The 21782-nt window shown below is 45.8% G+C and overlaps 1 protein-coding gene and 1 non-coding gene across 2 annotated transcripts in view; one reads left to right on the forward strand and one right to left on the reverse strand.

The window, feature by feature from the left end:
- The window catches only part of LOC142557679 (uncharacterized), a 183316-nt gene that overhangs the window by 13534 nt on the left and 148000 nt on the right, over positions 1-21782 (forward strand). The gene's annotated exons all lie outside the window — the stretch shown is intronic.
- TRNAT-CGU (transfer RNA threonine (anticodon CGU)) lies at positions 1310-1382 on the reverse strand. The gene has a single exon. It is a non-coding gene; the product is annotated as a tRNA-Thr (tRNA).

The raw sequence follows: 21782 nt of genomic DNA on the forward strand, positions 1-21782 counted from the left end.
GCAAATGTAAACAGCTCGAATTTATATCTATTTTGTTTTTGCGCTTCTTTTTGCACAAGGCACAACGAGGGAAGAAATCATATTCCTGATAACGAAATAATTATTTCGCTTTCTGCCAAATTAGCTAACTGGTATCAAATGGGGGATAAAAATGTTTCTTTGGGAATCCATTCTCTCTGTAGGCTCTAAACATAAACGGTCATGTGTGCGTGACGTAAAAGACAGCCTGAGCACAGCAATGAGATTGGTAGGAATGAATGATTAAAGAGACACGCCTTAAAGGCACGCTCTAGTAAGTTTAATTCTTAGATAAAGTTCCCGCGGCAGAATTTCGAAAAGCAACTATCGGACACAAGCACAGAATGTTACTTGTTTAACGAGTACTAAAGGGCAACTCAGTCATTCATTATTTAAAGCACCGCACTTGAAAAAGAGTCGCATACTTTGCAGGGTGCTTTCACGCTCGGAAAAACGCTTTTATGTAGCGCGTATTGAGCAACAGAAAGCTATATCGAGAGTTTTTCATGTTGCTCTACAATTTTCTCATTCACACTTTTCACCTAATTGTAATATTTGAAAAGTTGATTAATTAATTAGGAGTGATTATGTAATTACGTAGAATGAAAACATAATCTGAGTATCGGCAAGCGACGGCAAACAATATTACCATGGTTCTGTGTATATATATATACATATAGTCATAACATACGAAGCCAATAAACACTGACACCAAGGACAACGTAGGGGAAACTACTTTCTATTACTTTACTTAATTACTTAATTAATAAATGAAGTAAAGAAATGATAAATTTATGGAAAAATGAAAGTGGATGAACAAACAACTTGCCGCAGGTGGGGAACGATCCCAAAACCTTCGCATAACGCGTGCGATGCTCTAACCAATTGAGCTACCGCTTTGCCATTTCCCCATCCCCCTTCTTGGGTACTTATGTTTCCTAGTAGAACTCTGGGAGTGTTAGCCAGTGCCACCACTCACAAAGCTTGGCGGCGGATGTGGAACATCCTTTCTGCCGCAGGCGTCCCGAGAACGTTATCTTTTTGGGTGAAGGCAACCGGTCAATAAACCCACACATGCTACCTGAAGGCATCAATGTTGCCGGATTCGGAACCCTCGTTACGTAATAAACAAGAAGAGAGGGGGTTAACCGAGGGGCCCGACTTTTATTAATCAGAAGAAGCCAACAAACACTGACACCAAGGACAACATAGGGGAAATTACTTGTTCTTAATGAATGAAATAAAGAAACGATAAATTAATGGAAAAACGAAAGTGGATGAAAAAACGACTTGCGGCAAGTGGGGAACGATCCCACAACCTTCGCATTACGCGTGCGATGCTCTACCAATTGAGCTACCGCGGCACCGTTTCCCCATCCCCTTTCTTACGTATTTATGTTTTCTAGTAGAACCCTGGGAGTGTTAGCCAGCGCCACCACTCACAAACTTTGGCGGCGGATGTGGAACATCCTTTCTGCTACAGGCGTCACGAGAACGTGATATTTTTTTGGGTGAAGGCAACCGGTCAATAAACCCACACATGTTACCTGAAGGCATCTTTTTGGCCTTCACTGTCTGCAGTGAAGACTGTCTGCAGTCGGTTTGAATCTACGTTGCTTAAAAATCAAACACCTACACGGACATCTGACATAGCGATGGATGGAGTTAATTCGCGTATACGTTAATCGTTATTGCGCTACGTACAGCGCACACTAACGAGGACAATTTCAACCCATGGCTGGGAACGAAGGCGCAAACTACCAACTGGCTTATTGTCAGATCAGGTCACGTATTTAAATAAGCACAAAGATGCATATGCGTTTCCGTGAAGAAAGTGGGGAATGAAATCTACGGATTCTATCAGATCGCGCCCTCACCATTCTTGCTCGCTATTTGCTAACATTTTCCGCGTGTAAGTGGGCCTTATGTGCGTATGTAATTTCGCCGTCAGTAAGCACGATTGAAGGGGCGCTCACGGTCTTGTCTTTTTCTTCTGCTATATCTATGGCTTCTCGAATTTCTCTTGTCAGTGTTTGTTTTTCCTTAGCGACGACTATTGTCTTGTAGAAATTTGGAGTGCATTTGCGTGTTGTACAGTGCATGGTGAGATTGCCAGATATGGCCATCTGTTAGCACGTATATCGCTGTTCTCTAAGCCTACCATCTAGACAAAGTCCCGTTTGGTCCACGTATACTCTTGCTGTATGAAAGTGGGATCTTGTAGATCACATTGCATTCGCGATCTACAAACTTTTTCGCATGTTTCACGTCACATGTCCCCTTCGCCCGCTCCTTATCCGATTTTACTTTCTTGCACAAGTCTGTTAGGTTGATCGCCGCAGAGAAAAGAACTGTGACGCCATAGCTTTCAGGCCACCGTGCGACAAGTATTGTACGTAAGGCAGAATGACCGGCCTCTTAGTTCCATATCTATTCTTCTTTTTGTATAATTTTCCCGACCTTTTCATTTGTGCTAGGATCTGTTTGCCAATCTATACTATCAATAGGTATCCGGTTTTCTTAATTCTAGCTATCTGTCTAGGCTTTCAGTGACTGCATTGTGGCGGGATTTCTTAAGTGCCTTCTTATAGTCTTCGAGCGAGCCGAGTCGTAGTGTAAAATTCATTTTTCTCCTCTTGTTCTACAAAGCCAACGTGTGTGCTCATATTCAAGGCCTAATTTTAGATCCAGTAATTATATTCTTAACGCTGGTGGCATGGTTCATACGTGAATTTGACGCAGTTGTGTGCCTCTTGGAGCGTCTTCAGCACAGGCTAGACGGCCTAATAGCACTAAATTTGCTACGGTCTGTGCATGCTAAACAATCATCTACATATCTGAAGCAACGGATTACACTTGTATCCTTGAGCATGTCTGTCAACCGCCTGTCTCCAGCCGCTAAATATAAATTTTACATAACTGGATCTAAGCACGACCCAATGGCAATCCCTCCTTTCTGAATAAAAGTATCTCCCTCGTATTCAATGAACACAGAGTTCAAGTACATTCCTAGCAGATTCAATAAATATTCTACAGAACGTATGTAAATGTCTTTATACTTCATTCATCCCTACAAGTTGATGCTCGCTTTTGCCGTCTTGACTGCAGCTTCCTTGAACATGTTATAGTATTAGTTCCTTGACGTCGACGTAAGAACACTGGATTGGCGGGGAGTTTTTGAGAAAATCAACTATTCGGAAAGGATCGTCCACCGGAAGGACTGACATACAGGCTTGGATGTACTTAGCGAAGACATGTTGCCAGCTTCCTTTATCGTCAACGACTGTTCTGAACCAGAACCCGTGCTGATAGGTCTTCACCGAAAAGAATGGTCGAAGCATCGATGTCTTGCAATCTTTAAGGCTCTCTTCTAACTTTGCGAGCCCCATATTATGGCCTGCACCCATTCTCAGTTTCTTTCTTTATCTTCTCTATTTTTTGTTATTCAACATCGCTCTTCTCGAAGTACTTCAAGGTAGCTTGCGTTGCCAAGGTCTTGCAATATTTGGCGTTCATTATTACGAAAGATTACGAAGATCTGACACTAAACTAGTTGGCCCATTGCGCTTCTGCGTGTCAATTCGTGTATTCGGTCTCAGTCAGTGATCATCTTCTCCCCGTTACTGTGCACTGCACATAACGCGATAACATCGAGCCTATACGGACGTACAAGGGGTCCGCTGGGGTTCAACATCGTAAAACATTGCGAACATTGCCTAATTCATGCCTATAGAAACAGTTACCGTTGATACGAGGTTCATTCAGAAACCATTACAGGGGATTCCAAGAGTCGTCGTCGCCTCACGAGCATGACGGAACTCAAGATTTCATCACGAGGCAAGGTTTCAGACGTTGCCATGTATAAGCAAACACAATTAAGGTTGTCTAGTTGGTTTGTTTTTGGACATATATCATGTACTATGTCGAATGCTGCACGGTACAAATTTACAGGTGACCGTAAGAAGGAAACGTGCTATCAGGTATACTCTCGTAGGCTTCCCCTGCAATGCGCTGCGCCTGCCTTACATGGCGCGGTCTTTCAAATTTTTATACGCAGCTTATTGTTTATAGACTGCAGGGACTAGCTGTGGCAATCCCAACGCAGACCCCTTAAGCAATAAAAAAATAATAAAAAAATAATCGTAATACGAGAAAGAAATGGCGTACCAAGCGAACTATAATTCTGGAATTGCGTCGGTAGCAAATAACATAAAGCTGAGTCCACGCGCCGCCAAATACGCGGGAAAAACAAACGGTGACACGTTAAGTCGCTCGTTGAGCCACTGTACAAAGCTTACCGGCTGGTTCACAAGACATTTTTCTTTTATGTTCTATACTGAACCAAGATGGAAAGTTGGGCGTGTTGGCACGCATTCGTGGGAAGGGGCACAGCTCGAAAAAGACGTTCTTGGTTCACGGTTTGCTTTTGTCCTGTATGTATAGGGCAGATTTATTTTTTCGAATAGAAATTTAAATGCACTGCGATGCCCATTGCAACGTGATTTAGGAGATTCGAAAAAATTCACTCTGAGAAATGTATTCGTAAGTCTAGTTGCAATATCCAAAGGGCGAAATCGACTTTGTTTCAAATAACGAGACCCTTCCCGCTAACCGACTTTTCTGAAACGAGAGCTCTTCTCTTCCAATAGGCCAGTTCTATGTCAAGCCGTGCAAAAATATCATAACGCAGGTTAAGCTAAGTTGTAATGGGAAAGCGGCAGAGCGTGCGTGAACCTCCTAATGACCTAACAGAATAATTCATTTAGCCAAGGACACAGCGAGGAGTTCATGTTTTATATTTTGGTTACATTATTGATTTTCTATGCATAATCCGGACAGGGGCGGCATTTCCAGTTGATCACTTTCGGGGGAGGCGAGTTTCACTCTTACCCGCCGTGATTGCTCAGTGGCTATGGTGTTGCGCTGCTGAGCACGAGGTCGCGGGATCGAATTCCGGCCATGGCGGCCACATTTCGATGGGGGCGAAATGCGAAAACACCCGTGTACTTAGATTTAGGTGCACGTTTAAGATCCCCAGGTGGTCGAAATTTTCGTAGTCCTTCACTACGGCGTGCCTCATAATCAGAAAGTGGTTTTGGCACGTAAAACCCCCTAATTTAAAAAGTTTCACTGTTCACTGACTGGCCAAGCCCGTTGCTATAGCATTGCCATTTCCTCTGCGAAATTTTGCTCTGAGGATCAAGAAAAACATAAGTTCATCGTGAGAGTTCGACCTGGAATATCTTTCAAATATGTCAAATATTGGCCAATGTAATGAAAAAACGCGCTATTTCGTGAAAACCGGTGGTCTACAGCTTCAAGTTGGATGCAGCTGCAGTGCATGCTAAAGCAGTGCATAGATTAAGCGATTGTAACAAGAGATAAGCTGGCAAGACTTCGAGGGAGAGAATCCCCCCATCTCTCTCTGGTTTTAAATATAAATAAAATGTGGCGATGTATTTTCTTCTTTTTTGTTACGCGTAGGACTTGCAGTTGGACGGACGCTCATCTGATCATGCGCGAAACGTTGCGGTATTTGAACTTAGTGACTGGGCAGTCTACCGTGACACGAGTGAGAGCCAGCGCAGTTTGACGCGTTTTCTGACCGGTGACACGTTTAGCAGAGGATAAGCTGACAAGCAAAGTATGAAGCGTCTCACCTGATGAACGCACGTGCCTCGTGCACGAAGCCGCGTTGCACGCCTCCCGTACACCGAGGGAATCTGGTCCTGCCGTGGCTCCGTCGCCGATCGGGAAGGAAGCCCGACGACGGTGGCTGCAAAGGAGCGGCCGCCGAGATTGAGGCAGCTGCCTGTCCCGACATCGGCGGATGTCCTGGGCGTCGTCGCTTCGTATCCGCTGACGAGCAGCTCCGCCGACGAGGATGCACGGGCTTGATCGGGTGGCGAGTGGATTGCACACCTCACTTCCCCGTAGCCGCGAGAGCTCGCGTTTGCCCGAAGCTTGCAATTGCAGCGAGGCCGGAACCGCGTGTGGAAGCTCGAGTGTAGGGCCGTTGAAATACTGTAGCGACATTTTCCGCCTGTCATTTTGTTTTCTTTTCGCTTTAAATGAGAGTCCTCGACCTCGAAAGCCTAGAAAAAGAAGCTATGGGTAGCCTCAGAGCGCGCTCAATAAAATAGCTTTTCTGCAAATCGGTTTCAGTTTCATTTCAAGGAGCCGTATTTGTCAAGACGTCATGACGCAGAAGGTGGCCGCGTGGGTGCATCGTATAACTAGCGTTTTGGACCGAGCAGGTCATGTGGGGGTCGTGCCGTCCTGACACATACACCTCTGAACTGAGACTGGTTCGTAGAAAATCTGTTATAGTAAATTAATTAGGGCGCTCTTAGGCTTGACAGCATTTCTTTCAGGGTCTCGACGTCTAGGACTTTCTTAAAATCACGTTCAAGTTCAGTGCTGGTAAAACCCCTTTGTTGAAACCCCTTTGTTGTCATCGAGTTCTAGAAGACCCACTTAAAGTTTGCAATAAACCAATCGCATCATTAAACTTATGTTTCAAGTTTAAGCTGCTGTCGCGATAGCCGTCATCAAACCATGCACGCGTTACCTTTCCAAAGAAAGGAAACATATATAACTGTATCGATGTATCTGCGTCACACCATGATCGCACTGTGCAATCGCAGAGAAAAAAGCGCCCGTGCCACAGGTGGCACTGTTCGGACCCACCGGACTGGGCAGTCCGCGAACCGGACCTAACCACAACAGACCCGCCCCTACACGTGAAATCGAAAGCGAAAATCTGCGCCAAATCGTTTTCCGTTCCACTTGCGCCCCGACTTCTGTTGCCAACACTCCCCTGCCACCTTCCTCGCGTACAAATCGAAAGTCCCCTCTACACTTTCCAGCAATGCAAGATGAAACAGTTTCTTTCTTTGTGCGTGTGTACGATAGCCCCACCCGTGGACCCGACAAGAACACACACTATGTCCACTACGTTTCCGCGTAAAATAAAATAAAAAATGCGCTGGCACGAAATCGGCGTACCCACATCGTGTGCAAAGGCCGGACGCGTGGCGTGGCGGTGCTTTTTGACTTTCGGGGTGGGTAAGGAGAATAGGAGAGGGAGGGGTCCGCGGGGGGTCCGGTCACTGTGTGGACTTTGTAGGTGATAACCACACCCATGTGCTCGGACCTGCAATGACCACAGGGGTGTACACAGCGTGCGCGCCACAGTTTGACGTGGTCACTTAGCTCAGCGCCGACACGGAGCTGCAGACGAGGTGAATGAGGGGCCCAGGCACTGGACCGGAGCTGCTTCGGTTCGGGTGCCACGCGGCGGTGTGTTGTGCGCTTAGCATTCACGTATACTGGCGGCTGACGTGGTTCCTTTGCCTCGCGCGTGACGCTCTGCATGGAGTTGCTTATGGCTTGCTTCTAGCACATTCTCATACAGAATAATTTTTTAGCTTATTATGCATATTTCCTCCTTTCTTTTCAGTAGGCCAGAGGAAACTGACCCACCGACCAGTCTATCTGTTTTTCTGCAAATTACCTTATCTCCCTGTAGATGCGAAAACAAAATTTGGGTGAATCGAAGAAAAGGTACAATGAATTCTTTGGATATTTTATCAAACCGGACAGTGGACTGACAATCTGTTAGGGAAGGTGGAACAGGCAGAGTCATTCGGACGAACACTGATGCGACGCACGATAAGTTCTCGTTTTCAAATATTTCCCTGATAAACATTATAAGGCGAAATTTATTAGCTTCTGGAAAGTTCATTAAGGACTGTGTAAACTCAGCAGGGAACCTTTGAGAACTGAACAGGATTGTAAACGACCACTTTTGCAAGCGAGCACGATCGATGAACCGCGTCGTGCAAGCAGTGCGTTTCTTGCCCAACTTTGAACGAGTCTGTGGTGATGTCCAGTCTACCAGCATACTTTGTACTTGGGCAAAACGAACCTCGCACTGCCCCTGCAGTGAGACGACGCATCGTCCTGACCCCGCACGGCCGGCCGCATAGCTGCAGGTCACTAATCTCAAACCACCCCCCGCACTCTCCCTCTCCGCTACGCGCTTCCCGCTGCGTCCTCTAGCGGCCATCACAAAAGACACCGGAAATCGGACCCAAAAACTCCGCATCCGCCCAGTTTAGGTCGTCGTCTCCCCCTCAAAACTTTTCTGCGTGTCTCTTTTTGCGCCCAGCTTCTTTCGACCCCATCGCCTTTTTAGGCGTCCTCCCCTGCATGCCGCGCCATGACTCCGCATTTTATTATAGCAGTTTTTTTTTCTGTCTCTCTTTTCGATGGTTGTCAGTATTTTACTCGCGCACAACGGCGGTACCGTTTAGGGATATGTAGGCCTTCGCCGGGGCCCCTTGTCTGTGCCTTACCCTGTGTGAAATTTTTCATTCGCGGGCGACGCCATCTATAACTGTCCCGTGTCTGGTGCATTGTTACGTCGTCAGATGGCGCGTACGGGCTCCTTGGAGACGCCGGAGCCCTGCAGAGAGTCGACGTTTACCGTACACCGTTATGTGTGCGCCGAGAATAAAGAAAGGAACCTGCATCCGGAATATGATATACGCAAGCGTCCGTGCACGGCTGAACCGGCATCTGCTCTAAATATCTGCGCCCGCTTGCGCGTTAGGACGAAAAGTAGTTAGCATAACAACGAGTAGCCTTCTCGGTTCACGCGGAACTGTCACGCGATCGCTCCCCCGGGTTACTGGTGAGGAGGGGAACGCCTCTTCGGAAATGTCGGTTGCAATTAGGGGCCCTTTAGTGGCTGTCTCTCTTTGGAAGCTGTCATAGCGAGACCAAGTTACCGTGATTGCTACCGTTCGTTACGTAGTGTTACATTCTTAAGCAAGTTTCCTACATGAACATCCCTGGTTCTTGCCCATGTCTGCGTTACGCTGTTTCCCCAAGATGAATTTTCTCTTTTATATTGTTTCATTTCTACCTACTATATATTATATCATGCGCGAGGAGAAATCTGGTAATCACGAACCACATAATTGAAGTGCATAGCAGGGTGAAGGCGAGCTAAAGCAAGGTAAAAGAGACAAAGGTATCTTTTACTTATCTCTGTTAACTCATTTAAGCGCCAGCCGAACCAATCCTATTACTTAGAACGTGCCCAATTGATCACTTCACCTCATCACTCTGCTGCTAATGTGGAGATCATTTCTTCCTTGAAGCTTCCCGAAATTTAAAGATATCGCCTGTTGCAGACACCTTAATACTTGTCCTTGAGCTGGATTATTCAGAGAGGTGGACGTTACTTGCATGAGAAAGCAAAACACATCTCCAAATAATTAAACGTTCACTAATTACCTTCTTAATTGATCATTTTACGGCACACATGTCAATTTAAAAATTGTAGCCGGTGAGCTTGCAAGGCGTATTCACTTGGAATGAATTTCCAGGATTACACCAGTACGAAGATGCGCACCATCAAACTCACCGTAAAAATGTGCTGTTGTTACACTTCTTTAACAAAACATTTATTTTTGTTTTTGTTTTTTATGTGTTGAAGCACAAAAGTAACTGGAACGACCGTGCATTTTGTCTCACAATTTGGGAAATTATACTTCAAATTGATGTCACCCTGGAGATCCACTTCAAGTGGATATGTCTTGCAAGCTCACCGGCCACAATTCGTAAATTGCAGCATGTGCCGTAAAGTAATTAATTAGGAAGTTAATTAGCGGATGTTTGGTAATTAGATTAATATGTGTTTCGGGTTCTGGTGCTAGTACTGTTCGACTCTTCGAATAATTCAGCTCAAGCACAAGAATTATGCTATCTACCACAGGCGATTTTTAAAAGTTCCGGAACACTAAAAAATGATCACCCCGCAGAATAGAATTGAATAGCAGTATATTGGTGCATTTACAGAAATATCCACGGGAATCGGGACTAGAGGCATTAGCAAGGTCACTTCACTTCAATCCTTCCATTGTTGTCCATTTTGTTGCCTCAATAGACTGCCGGTTCCCTAACCAGTGCATCACCTGTGCTGTTCAACTCCACTTCTTTATAAATTTTCAAAGGAGGGTTTAACTTGGGAATTCCGTCATGAGACAACTGCTTAATCGATTGGCATGGAATGTGTTGCGTTTCAAAGGGAAATTTGTATTCAACCGTATGTAGGCAGCAGAGTTGGGATTTAGTGTCTCGAAATTTTTACCAGACTAAACCACAAGATTTGTAAATACGCAACTCTGCAACTAAACCAGATGCCACAGTTCTGTAAACTGGATGTGGTGGATCATCTGAAGTGGGCATACGTGATATATCGATTTACAAATTACCTGAAGTCGTTACAATGCTTGCAAAAGTCTTGCAAAAGTCTCTCTCACAAATCACATGTACATTTCACAGTGGTGTAATATAATCCGCTGTTTTTTTTTTCTCATTATATATGTCAAAAGGTGCAGTTTACAGAATTTCGGTATGCTTTTTTATTGCTGCCATATAGAGTTACAAACTTGATTCTTCAGTTGTTGTGTGTGTGTGTGTGTGTGTGTGTGTGTGTGTGTGTGTGTGTGTGTGTGTGTGTGTGTGTGTGTGTGTGTGTGTGTGTGTGTGTGTGTGTGTGTGTGTGTGTGTGTGTGTGTGTGTGTGTGTGTTTGTGTGTGTGTGTGTGTGTGTTATTTTTAAGAATCTTTGTAAAAATATCAGTGTCGTGAATAAAAATTTACTTTGTACTTCATGCTCTAAGCTTTTTTTTACATTTAAAAGCAACAAAGAATCAAAATCGGCGTATTGGATGCCGAGCAAAACGATTTCCCCATTCCCATTTATTTAGACAAGAGCTCCTGAAATATAAGCCCACGTACGCGTATTTAGAAAACTCACCACAGCATCAGCAAAATGTGATGTCCTGACGTACATGTATGCTTTGTCCAAATTTCAGGCCAGTAAGGTGAGCAACAGTGGTAAAACAAGGGATGCCTCACGCTATAGAGCCAACGTTTCGAAAAAGGCACGTGTTGAAACGCTGGCCTGAGACTTTCCTTGTTTGTCCACAATTAAAACACTTTGTGTCCACTTTCCTATTTTATTTAAGGCCATGTGGTGCTTATACACATAAGCTACACTAAACTGCATTCATTCCAAAGAGCAAAATGACCAATGCACGCGTCAGCAAGGAAGCAACACTCACACGTATACTAGTCATACGCACACTCGTGCGCACAGTCATACGTACCGTCATGCTTGCGGAAGATGTGATAACCATGCCTACTGATATTTCCAAGTTTTCTTCCTCTATCTGCTCTTCACATTTTGCTCAATCCATTTAATCATATACCAGTATATGCAAGCCGCAGCTAATTGCGGCCTTTCTACACATCCAAGTATAACAGCTAGGATCTTCGGGCTTTGCACGAGGAAAGCAAATGTGTTTCCAAGGTATACATCGGTCATTAGCACGGGACCAATATTTGTGGGAAGAAAGGAAGGGATAAAAGAATGAGGCGCAGTTAGGAAGGTTTAAGCAATGTACCGTATTCAGTAATTCAGGCACGACGCTGCGTAGACCGCTATAGACAATTAAGTGCGAGCCAATTCCGAAACGACGCCTTATGCGCCTTCTGCAAGTGCATACCTGTGTCAACTACACGACTGAAACGGGGACTGGAATATCCCACGAGTTCCTTTTTTTTGTGTGTGTGTGTGTGTGTGTGTGTGTGTGTGTGTGTGTGTGTGTGTGTGTGTGTGTGTGTGTGTGTGTGTGTGTGTGTGTGTGTGTGTGTGTGTGTGTGTGTGTGTGTGTGTGTGTGTGTGTGTGTGTGTGTGTGTGTGTGTGTGTGTGTGTGTGTGTGTGTGCTGGTAGGATTGCTTTAGGTGCGCTGATTTATGCTCGCATTCTTACAATCAGCACCCTTTTGAAAACGCATTGTCGCGTTCGCTCTCGACGACGGTGGCCCTGTTCACGTGCTTAGCACAGCGGTAGCTTCCCGCCAGCTGATTCGTCGCTCCAGCTGCGAGGAATCTGGGTCGAGGTTAAGCTTTCAACCTGCCACACTTTTCGAACCCGGCGGGGCAGAACACGGAAGGGAAACGGGTCAAGGCGGGTTCAGACCCTGGGAACGCCGAAATATATACGATGCTTTCCATGGTTCGCTCAAAGGGTATTGAAGAAAAGGTCCCGCCGTTATTTGGACAATGCAGCGACTTTGCACCTGAAATCCCTTTGCTAGATGCACAAAAGTGAAGCATTATATCGTTTATATTATAGCCAAAAGCAAGAGCGCCACGCTAAAGTTGCATACATGCACGCGTTTGTATTGTTATTTCTATTTTATTTTTTGTCGCCTGCTTTTTGTTCCAGCAGCTTCAAATCCTGCAACGTTTCCAGCTCCTGCTAGCTATCTATAATCGTTTTTCTTGCCTACTTTAGATGACATAGCGCAAGTTCTACATTATACGAGAAAAGCCCGTGAAGAAAGAACCTGAAGCATAGCCGCTCTAAGCTTAATGCAAAATTCAACGGCAGAGGAAAGAAAAAGAATAAATTCTGCTTGGAGACCATGTTGATGACAATTCAGATTTGTTTTTATTTGGTAATATGCTTATTATTTGATATTTAATGCACGAATTGATGATATCCTTATAGTACCTGTTGTTGAAGGCTGGTTTCGGTCCACCAGCCAATATGTTGATTGGCGTAACTCGTGCACTTAATGAAGCAAGGTCGCTCTGGGAAAGGCATTTACGGCATACACGGCTGCAAGTAAGTAGACATTAACTAACATCTACATTTGCGCTTAGGAGAACGTGTTAAGAAAAGCAAATAAGCAAAACAAATTAAAAGTTCAAAATACCGTGGGCAAAAAAAAAACGTTAAAAAAGCAGTCTAGTAGGGTTCCAGTATCTAGAAAGCAATAGTGAATCAAATGAAGAATACATCCTGTATTTGCGAAGTACGTAAATAGATAATCGGCATACGCAATTCGCAACAGCAAAACCACGGGTAAAAACTTAACCAACACAATGTTTTGTTCAGTTAAAAACAAATGCTTTTCAAGCTTACAAAAGTTTAATGCGCAATTGGTGATAGTAATTTGGTTTGACAACAGTAAACTATACTACGTACATCTGTGGCGATAGCTTAGTCTCCAGGAAAAGCGAGTGTAAGAAGTTGCTTTTTTATTACTGTTCTAAGTAGTTATTACAGAAACAACTAATCGCAACTAGGCGCGCATTTGCCTCAAATGTAAACGTGGTACTTTCGCATCGACAAATTTGGAGGAAAGAAGTTCTCAGCTCAGTGAGCGTAGGTCTCAGTCATATGTTTCCATTTTCTTCGTTAGCTTATCATCATTTAAGCCAGCAAATGATTCGACATGCACTACGGGAGCATCAACACTTAGTGTGAAGACAATTCCAAGAAAGAATTTACTATTCAAGACTAGCCAAACGATACATACCCTTATATTCTCGGGCTATCGCGGTGTCTTACAACAAACTTGCATAGTCTGCCGCCAGGTTTCGCTCTGTTCATTATTGCCGGAAACTCTGCGCTTCCGGGTTGGCATGTGTTTACAGTTCTGAAAACGTACAATGACGATCGCATCGCGCAAGCGAGCGAACGCATACAAATCACGGGCGTACCTTCCACACTGTTGAATCTCCTTGGAGAGAAAAAAGCACGGGACCTGGCGCCATGTCTTCGCGCCTTAAACAAAACTCCAGTGAAAAAAAAAAGGGTGTCGGGTGTGAGGGAGAGGAGACTCTTCCAAGTTTCTGAGGCTTGGACTAAGAATGGAGCAGTGAGCTAACACAATACACTAACCCCCCCCCCACACACACACACACACGCACACACACCTTTATTTTTTACTTTTTCTTCTGCTTCTTCTACAGGGAGAAAGAACCGTTACCCCAGATTCGCGCTTGTTTGTGTCATCCTGAGCGCGGCTTGTTTGTTAAATCTTATTTCCAGCTTCCTCGGAGCCTCGCACGTTCCTTCAAGAATACCCGCATCGCACCCCCACCCTCCCCGTCCCCCTTGCGGAACTCACCCTCTCTACTTCACCTTTGGCCCCTCCGAAGGGCGGAAGATGATGGAAGCGTTTAAAGAAACAGCGAAGGACAGGAACGGCGCTAAAGCAAAGCAAAATATTCAGAAAGGAAATAAACAGAATTGAGGGGAGAACGCAGACGGCCTCGCCTCCTACCCTCCGAATCCAACCCCCTCACCTCCCCTCTCCCGCCTTCCCTTATACCTCGAACACTCTTCGACTTTAAGAAAGGAAGAAGGCGATGCTAGCGTAAATAAAATCCAGTGAAAGCCGTCGCCGCCTCCCCCCTACCCGAAGGGCGAGAGGACCTCCCCACCACAACGAAGAAAACGGAAGAACGGTCTTTTTCCCTGCAGCCCCAAAGAAAGACGGTATATAAGAATCCTCCAGTTTAGCTCTTTTATTCGTTTTCTCGCGTTTCGTCGCTAGGTTGTGCAGTGAACGAGCGCACAACGGTACCCACTACGAAGTACAGCACGGTTGGGCGAGGCGAACTGGGGACGTGGGAGAGAGGACGTGGGGAGAGTAAGATGAACGGTCCCCGCCGAACGGTCGCGAGTATGTTCTTACCAGTCAAGCTTTGTACCGCTTCCATATAACGGTGACCTTCCGTATAGCGCGAAAGCACAGAAAATAAAGTTTGAAGAGACGCAAAATGTAAGCCAACGATGACAACTGAAGCTCGCAAGCCGTCTGTGCTGTAAGAAGGCAAGAAGACGAGAAAAGTGGCGCAATCCCGATGCACATAAGTTGCATTAAGAGCAAAATAAGCGAACAGGTATGCTTAAAAAACACACTATGCAGAAAGTCCGGAGAGGAGGGACGATACACCGGTGCCCTAAACCTGCGCGTCTGCTGCTCAGCCGGTCTTCGACGATCGTGGGATCTTTCTGATGGGAACACGGGCCGTACACGGCGAGAGATTTCGTGAGCCCGAGCGACCCTGAGCGCGAGCACAACGGTGGTGCAAGCACTGGACGCGCTCCGTGAACCTCCTGCTCCGATTGGGCGGAAAAGAAATAGCCAGAAATGGATGAGCAGGTGTGTTCGTCTCGCCCCCCCCCCCCCTTCTCCCTGTACAACAGGGCATCTCTCCCTGTGTCCGTACGGGGACGCTGCCGCATCTACATAAGATCCACCAGCATGCGGTTGACAACAGACGGCAGGTTTTCAGCTTCGTCTGCTTAGCCTTTTTGATGTCCGCCATCGGTCCGCGATGTGCTATACCCGGGGTTGGAGGCATATGTTCTATGAGCTTCCACAACCTCCTCGAAGGGGGGAAGCAGATACTTTCACGTGAGTGTTGTGCTTCGATTGCGTTCTAAACATCCTTGGAGGGGGAGGAGGGAGCACTTGCCCCTTCTGGAAGACGACGACAGAGTTTGCCCCAATTCCCAGAACGCTTTAGGAGCGGCAGGTGTTGTCCCTCAAGGACGCTGAACGGAATGCCGACGAATTAAATAGAACCGCCACTTCGGTGAACTGCTTCTAGAAAATTAAGCCTCGTACAAGCCACTCACATATGGAAAGTTCAATTTGCCAAGTCAACTATAGATACTTTTGAAGGTTGCACCTCCTTGCAATTCTTCTCTCCTTTCTTTCTTTCGTTCTTTCTTTCTGTTTACCTAGTCCACCTGAATATTTCATGTCGTTATGCCTGCCAATAACTCTCGCTCTTCTTTAACTTCCTGTATCAACTTGCGTAATACGGATGCAGTGATTTATGGTACCTTACTGACCACTGTAACCACCTGATCGCAGTTGCAACTCTGAAGTTGCAGGCTATTTCCAAACTGATAGCGTTAACAGCAGTGAATTTAGGTTAGCACGACAGCAGTTATATCGAGCTGTTGGCGAATCTCCAAACAAAAGCTACACGCGCCACAAATATTCCATACTTTTCTCTTCGTTTTTTTCCCCGCTTTCTTTTCTCTCTCTCTCTTTTTTTTTTTTTTGCACAAGCTTGCTACGTTGTCATGAATCTTTGAGGCGGACGCCTCTCGAGAACTGTCATCCTGGCCGCCCGCCGTCGTCTAAGAAGATTTAGCTCGGGGGATCTTATCTAAATACGCGGGAAAGGAGAAATATTTTTTCTCGGCAACCATTGTACCGAATCTGATGAGGTTTGTAGCATTTAGAAGAAAATGTTAAAATCTGGTCATAGCGGGAAGCTGATTTCTTTATTTTAAGCCGTCAATTGTTTCATAAGTATTGCTGAAAATCGCAAACTTTCAGATAACTAAAATATCAAGTTTACAATTCTGTAACTGACCAGTCAAGAATGACATGACCATTGTGTAAATAGCACCGAATTGTACATCAAAAGTGGGAAAAATTGTATTATACAATGGCTCAAACTTGTTGTATTATACAATACAACAAATTTTCGTAAGATATAAATTAAAATCCAATTTATCCGTTTGGATGTCCCAATGAACGCAGTTTACAGAACTGCGATATCTGTTCTTGGTGCAGAGTTACACATTTATAAACTTCGTGCTTCTATACTTATTCAGCCTTACGGACTTTCGGTACTTTTTGTAAAACAACCGGCACAATCTGAGGAAATCAAATTAAGAACTTCATGTTTGACCACACGACGGGTGCAGAACTCGCGGCGCTCCGTGCTGCACTTGATTTCATTAAGCAGAAGCCACCGCAACAATGGACAGTCTTTAGTGACTCCAAGGCAGCCCTTCAGTGCATACGAAGCCCAATGCGCCACGGACCGAATGAACAACTGGCCTCAGAAATTCGGCACATATATCATCAAAGCTATGACAAGGGACACGACATAATCTTTCCGTGGCTTCCAGGACATTGTAACATCAGCGGGAATGACCACGCCGACGAAGCCGCCCGATCTGCACATGAAAGCGGTCAACGAGTCTTCATTCCGCTTTCGCGAACAGACGCTGCGGCTGAGCTGCGATTGATGTCCCGTGAGTGTACTTTGCCGCTGTGGGACTCAAATGTTTTCACCATGTGTCGGTTGCGCACATTGTCTCCGGACATACGGATGCACCTCCCGCCTGGATTACCACGACGTGAACAGACCATGCTCTACCGTCTGTGGCTAGGCGTTGCCTTTACAAACGCCTATGCTTTCCTCATAGGAATGTCCAACAGCCCCACGTGCGACACATGTAACATCGACGAGACGCTCGCACACATTATCTGTGTCTGCCCGCGATACAGTGCTGAGAGACAAGTGATGTGCAGAGTACTGGACCAGTTGGACAATCGTCCACTTTCAGAACTAAAAGCTTTAGGCCAATGCTCCGAAAGAACATCCGCGTTGAAGGCCTTACTCGCGCTGTTAAGGTTCTTGCGGTCTACGGGGCTTCACGACAGACTCTAAGAATGCCGCCCCCTACCGCTCTGTAGGGTACGCGCTTTGTTCGTGCTTGTCTCCCTTTCTTTCTATCTCCCCGTTCTACTCTGTTTCTCTTTTTATCCCTCTTAACCCTTCCCCCTGCGCAGGGTAGCCAACCGGAACTACCTCTGGTTAACCTCCCTGCCTTTCTCTGCATTATTTTCTCTCTCTCTCTCTTGTAAAACAATTTACACTCTAAATTGAAATTCTGCTTCCAACAGTCACTTTAATTTACCTTTCTTTCTCAAGTGCAACAGATTTCATTCAATTCGGTCCAAGGCTTTTCTCAGAAAAGCATTTCTGCGTTTTACATGTATTTGAATAGGCGACATTGGAGTTTGGACCGATCTATAACTTCCACTTAAGGGGTGTTTTTGTCGCTGTTTGTCGTTCTGGTCGTTTCTTAGAGGCCCGTCGCATTCTTTCTTTCCTGCTCATCACGTGACCAGGGGAAAATGTATGTGATTAAAAGACTGATTAAACGTGATTAAAACCGAGAATGCGAGCTTCACCTTTTCGAGTATGCCGTGAAATAACGGAACAAGAACATGGAGCATTTAACCTCCATGTTCGCAAATAAAGCGTTTCTATCAAGAGCAGAATCAGTTAATGAGACACAATAAATTTACGCGTGGCAGGGTCCGGTGTGCCAGAACATGGCTTAATTATAGGCTACTAAAGCCCTCATATTACACAATTTACGAAAAGTCAAGTTATGTTGTCCTAACTACCACTGACATCCATGGCATAATTATGAAGCACTTTCTTTGACAGTCCTAGAATATTGCCACCCGCACAAATAAATCTTTGCAGGCGTGTACTCGGTGGGCGTCTCAAATGATTTTGGGAAGAACATGACTGCTAGCCTCAACAGCCGTTATATTTTTATTTCATTCCGCCCCCGGCGCAGGTGCGGCCCGCGACTACGACAACGTAGTTCCCTTAAACCAATTAAAGTTTCTTGTCTGTCTGTCTGTCTGTTTCGCAGATCATGCCCTTGTATAAAGACACTTGTAAAGTATTTCTATGTAATAGTCCAGAACTCATGCATTGTGGTACTCCTGTATTACTCTTGTATGTAATGAACATCGCGCAATTATATCAATGATCTTCTAATTCTCTTATGCTATTTGTGGATAAATTAAAGCTGCGCCAAGGCAAGGCGCCTTAAAGGCGGACAGATTTTTCAAAGAGCTGAGCATGCTTTCTTAAATGATTAATTGACCTTGAAACGCTCTAATTAACCGCCGTTACTGAGACGCTAGTGCTTATCAGTGTCTCATGTGTATAGTGCAATCGAGGCAAGAAGCATTCGTTTTAACAACCTACATGGGAGTGAGCCGGTGCCTCGTTATAATCATTATCATTAAGCTGGCGCGTAACGCGAGGAAAAGAACGTATTCTTAGTCATCACCCAAACGTAAAAGAAGCGATTGTGCTCTTCAAAGATTACAAAACAATGGAAACGCGCTATTATTGTAGGGAATGACCTGAAAGCAACACTGAAATTCAAAAGCAAATAACGAATGTAAGGAACATTCATGAATTGTCTTAGGTCACTATATTTCAGCGACAAAGAGATGTAGCAGATATGTTCACTAGGGTTGAGGATTGGGCGAGTTGGTATTGCATTCTAGAACTGGTACAGCGCAACATACAAAGGAAGAAACAAGCCGAGCCGGCCAGATAAAGGAACAGCGCTCTGTTCCTTTACCTGGCCTGCTCAGCTTGTTTCTTCCTTTGTATGTTGCGCTGTACCAGTTCTAGAAAGCAAATGTGTATTAATTTTCAAAGCACACACACATGCATGTGACACAAAAGAATCAGGAACTGCTAGGAAGATTGGGAACGACTGTTAGCACGGTATAGCATGCATAGAATACCCCAAAACACCGAGTAATACGCCTGCAATAGCACTTATAGAATCACAAGGTTGTCTGTTCGATTTACACCACAGCGTACGGCACTAAAGCCCTTACGAAGCAAATAGCAGTTCGTTTTCTCCATTTTCTCAAGACAGAAACGTCTCAAAACAGAGGGCCCCATAATTCGTGGCTCATCAATGATACAGCTATCGATACAGCTATCGGCGGCTGCTAGGCTTAGGTAACACGTACCCGAGAGGCGTTGGAGACTGCACATCTGCTCACTAGTATATACAGTTATGATATTACACAACACGGTCACCGCGCGCCACTTCCGTGATGTCGCTTCAGGGCGGAGGGCAAAAAGTTGCAACCTATGCCGCTTCTTCCGTCACGTCACCAGTTCCTCTCTCTTCCCCGCCACCATTACCGCAAAAGTCAGACAAGCAAGGAGAACGTAGCAGCAAGCAACTGCGATTGAAAACAACATCCGGCTAGCGGACGTGTCTCGTGGAAGCATAGCCGCACACTGGCGGCCGCATACACAGCAGCCACCTATTCAGTGTTTTGCATCAATACATATCTTCACCCTCGTCCTGTACACCGAAAGGCCCTCCATGCGCCGCACTTTTTTTTCTTGTTTCCTCTGCGTTCGTTTTAACGGGACAATCGTTTTAACGGGACGGCGTACGAGCGCGGCTATGACGAGTCGACCTACGCGCACGTCGGCAAAGTTAGCTTTTTTTTTTCTTTTTTAGGCGGTGGAGGAGGGTGGGGTAAGGGGCACCGGGATTTTGCACAAACAGCCGAAGCGTAAGAGGTCGCAAACCGCGGAACAAAAATGTAGAACAGATTGGCGTCAAAAAGCATCGCGCGTCCTGGCCCGCTGCAGTCATGCTTTCCAAAAGGGAATCAAGCAACGCCAAGAGAGAAGCAAAAGCCGGGAGGGAGGGTGGGTATACAGGGCAAAAGTGCGGCAAAAATAAGTTTCGAATAAAGGTTCCAAGTTTAGCACCATAGACGCCCGCCGTCAACCGAAGTTGCACGTCAAAACGCAGGTATGCTGCGACAGCTACACGAACTCTGGGTAGCATCATCCTCGTTTACTTTGTTTTCTTTTTGAACTTTCTTTTCTTATTCCCCAAAAAGGCGTCACTAACGAAACGGATGTAAAAATTCTCGAAACGACACCGCAACAATTTCTGCTATAGAAGAAAACGCTGCCTAGCGGGCGAAACCCGCGTTTTCTCACGAAAGCCTCGTCGAAGTTCCGAAAACGAAAACAGGGACATAAAAAACAAGAACGAAAGCGAAGGAAAAGTCAGAGAACAATGCTGTACTCCGGGGCCAAACTATTGCGCAAGTATAACCATCATTTATATCGCATTGACCCGGCCACGTCATCCATCATCGAGCGCGTATCGTATATCATAAAGCGCCGACGAAACTTGGACGTTTCGAGACCTTTTTCTGCTCTCCGTTCATGCTTCCCCCACCACGCTCCGCCTCTCCCTTTTCTGTTCCAATCGCCGTTTCTCGAAAGTTATTGAAGATGCAAAAAACATGCATCAAACGAGGGACGAGGGGTGTGCGCAGGGACCTTTCAGAAGTGCACCGTGCACAGCCTACTGCGAAACCCGCGTAGCAGACGAGGACTGGTTTCACGTCACGGAGGTGAGCAGACGACAAGGAAGAATGACCTCGAAGACACGTCCGCGGGGTCCGTGAGGTCAAAAGTCAACGTGACGACGTGTACGAGAGCGCCAAGTCATAGCCGTAGTCTGGGCACCGGACTCTTTGTTCTTTAGAAGGATGCAGCGTTTTGCGAGGAACCTTCTTCCGCAACGACATAAAAAAAAAGAAAGAAGCTCAACGTAAACAAAAAAATCTGTTGATGGCTATTCTTGAGAGTGACGCAAGAGCTTAAGATGACCAGCCATGGTTCTTCCCCTTGTCGAAGACTGCACGCGTCCCCACCCCAGCCGCCACATGTCCACGTGACTTTAAAAAATGGCTTCGTCATCTTGACAGCTGTCCCTTCGCCGCTCGTGGGAGTGCGGCTGTCTTTTGTGGGGCCAGTTCCTGCCAGTGGGGCCGTCAGGCGTTTCTCCGAGCTGCCGCACCGGACAAGCAGCGGCGTCGGGGCCCAAAGTCGAGCGTCTTTAGCCTTTTTTTTTTTCTCCCTCCTTTAGTGATGTTGAGTCCCCTGCATCGTCGCAGCCACTTTTTAAGTGCGGTGCTCTCAATGCACTTAACACGTCGCTGTTACCTTAGCAGCCGTTATATCAACAGTCCAGACAAGTTTTCTGCTGCTCTGCATCAACGCAGGTGGCGAGTGACGCAATTAACATTTAAACGCCGAGAAAAAGAAGTAAATTCTGGGGTTTTACACGCCGAAAACACAGTCTGATTGTGAGACACGCCGTAGAGTGGGGGACTCCGGATTAATTTTCAGCACCTGGGGTTCTATAACGTGCCTTCAATGCAAGGTACACGTGCGTTTTTGTATTTCGCCGCCGC

The sequence above is a fragment of the Dermacentor variabilis genome, chromosome 9 (assembly GCF_050947875.1).
Source record: "Dermacentor variabilis isolate Ectoservices chromosome 9, ASM5094787v1, whole genome shotgun sequence".
Classification (NCBI taxonomy): domain Eukaryota; kingdom Metazoa; phylum Arthropoda; class Arachnida; order Ixodida; family Ixodidae; genus Dermacentor; species Dermacentor variabilis.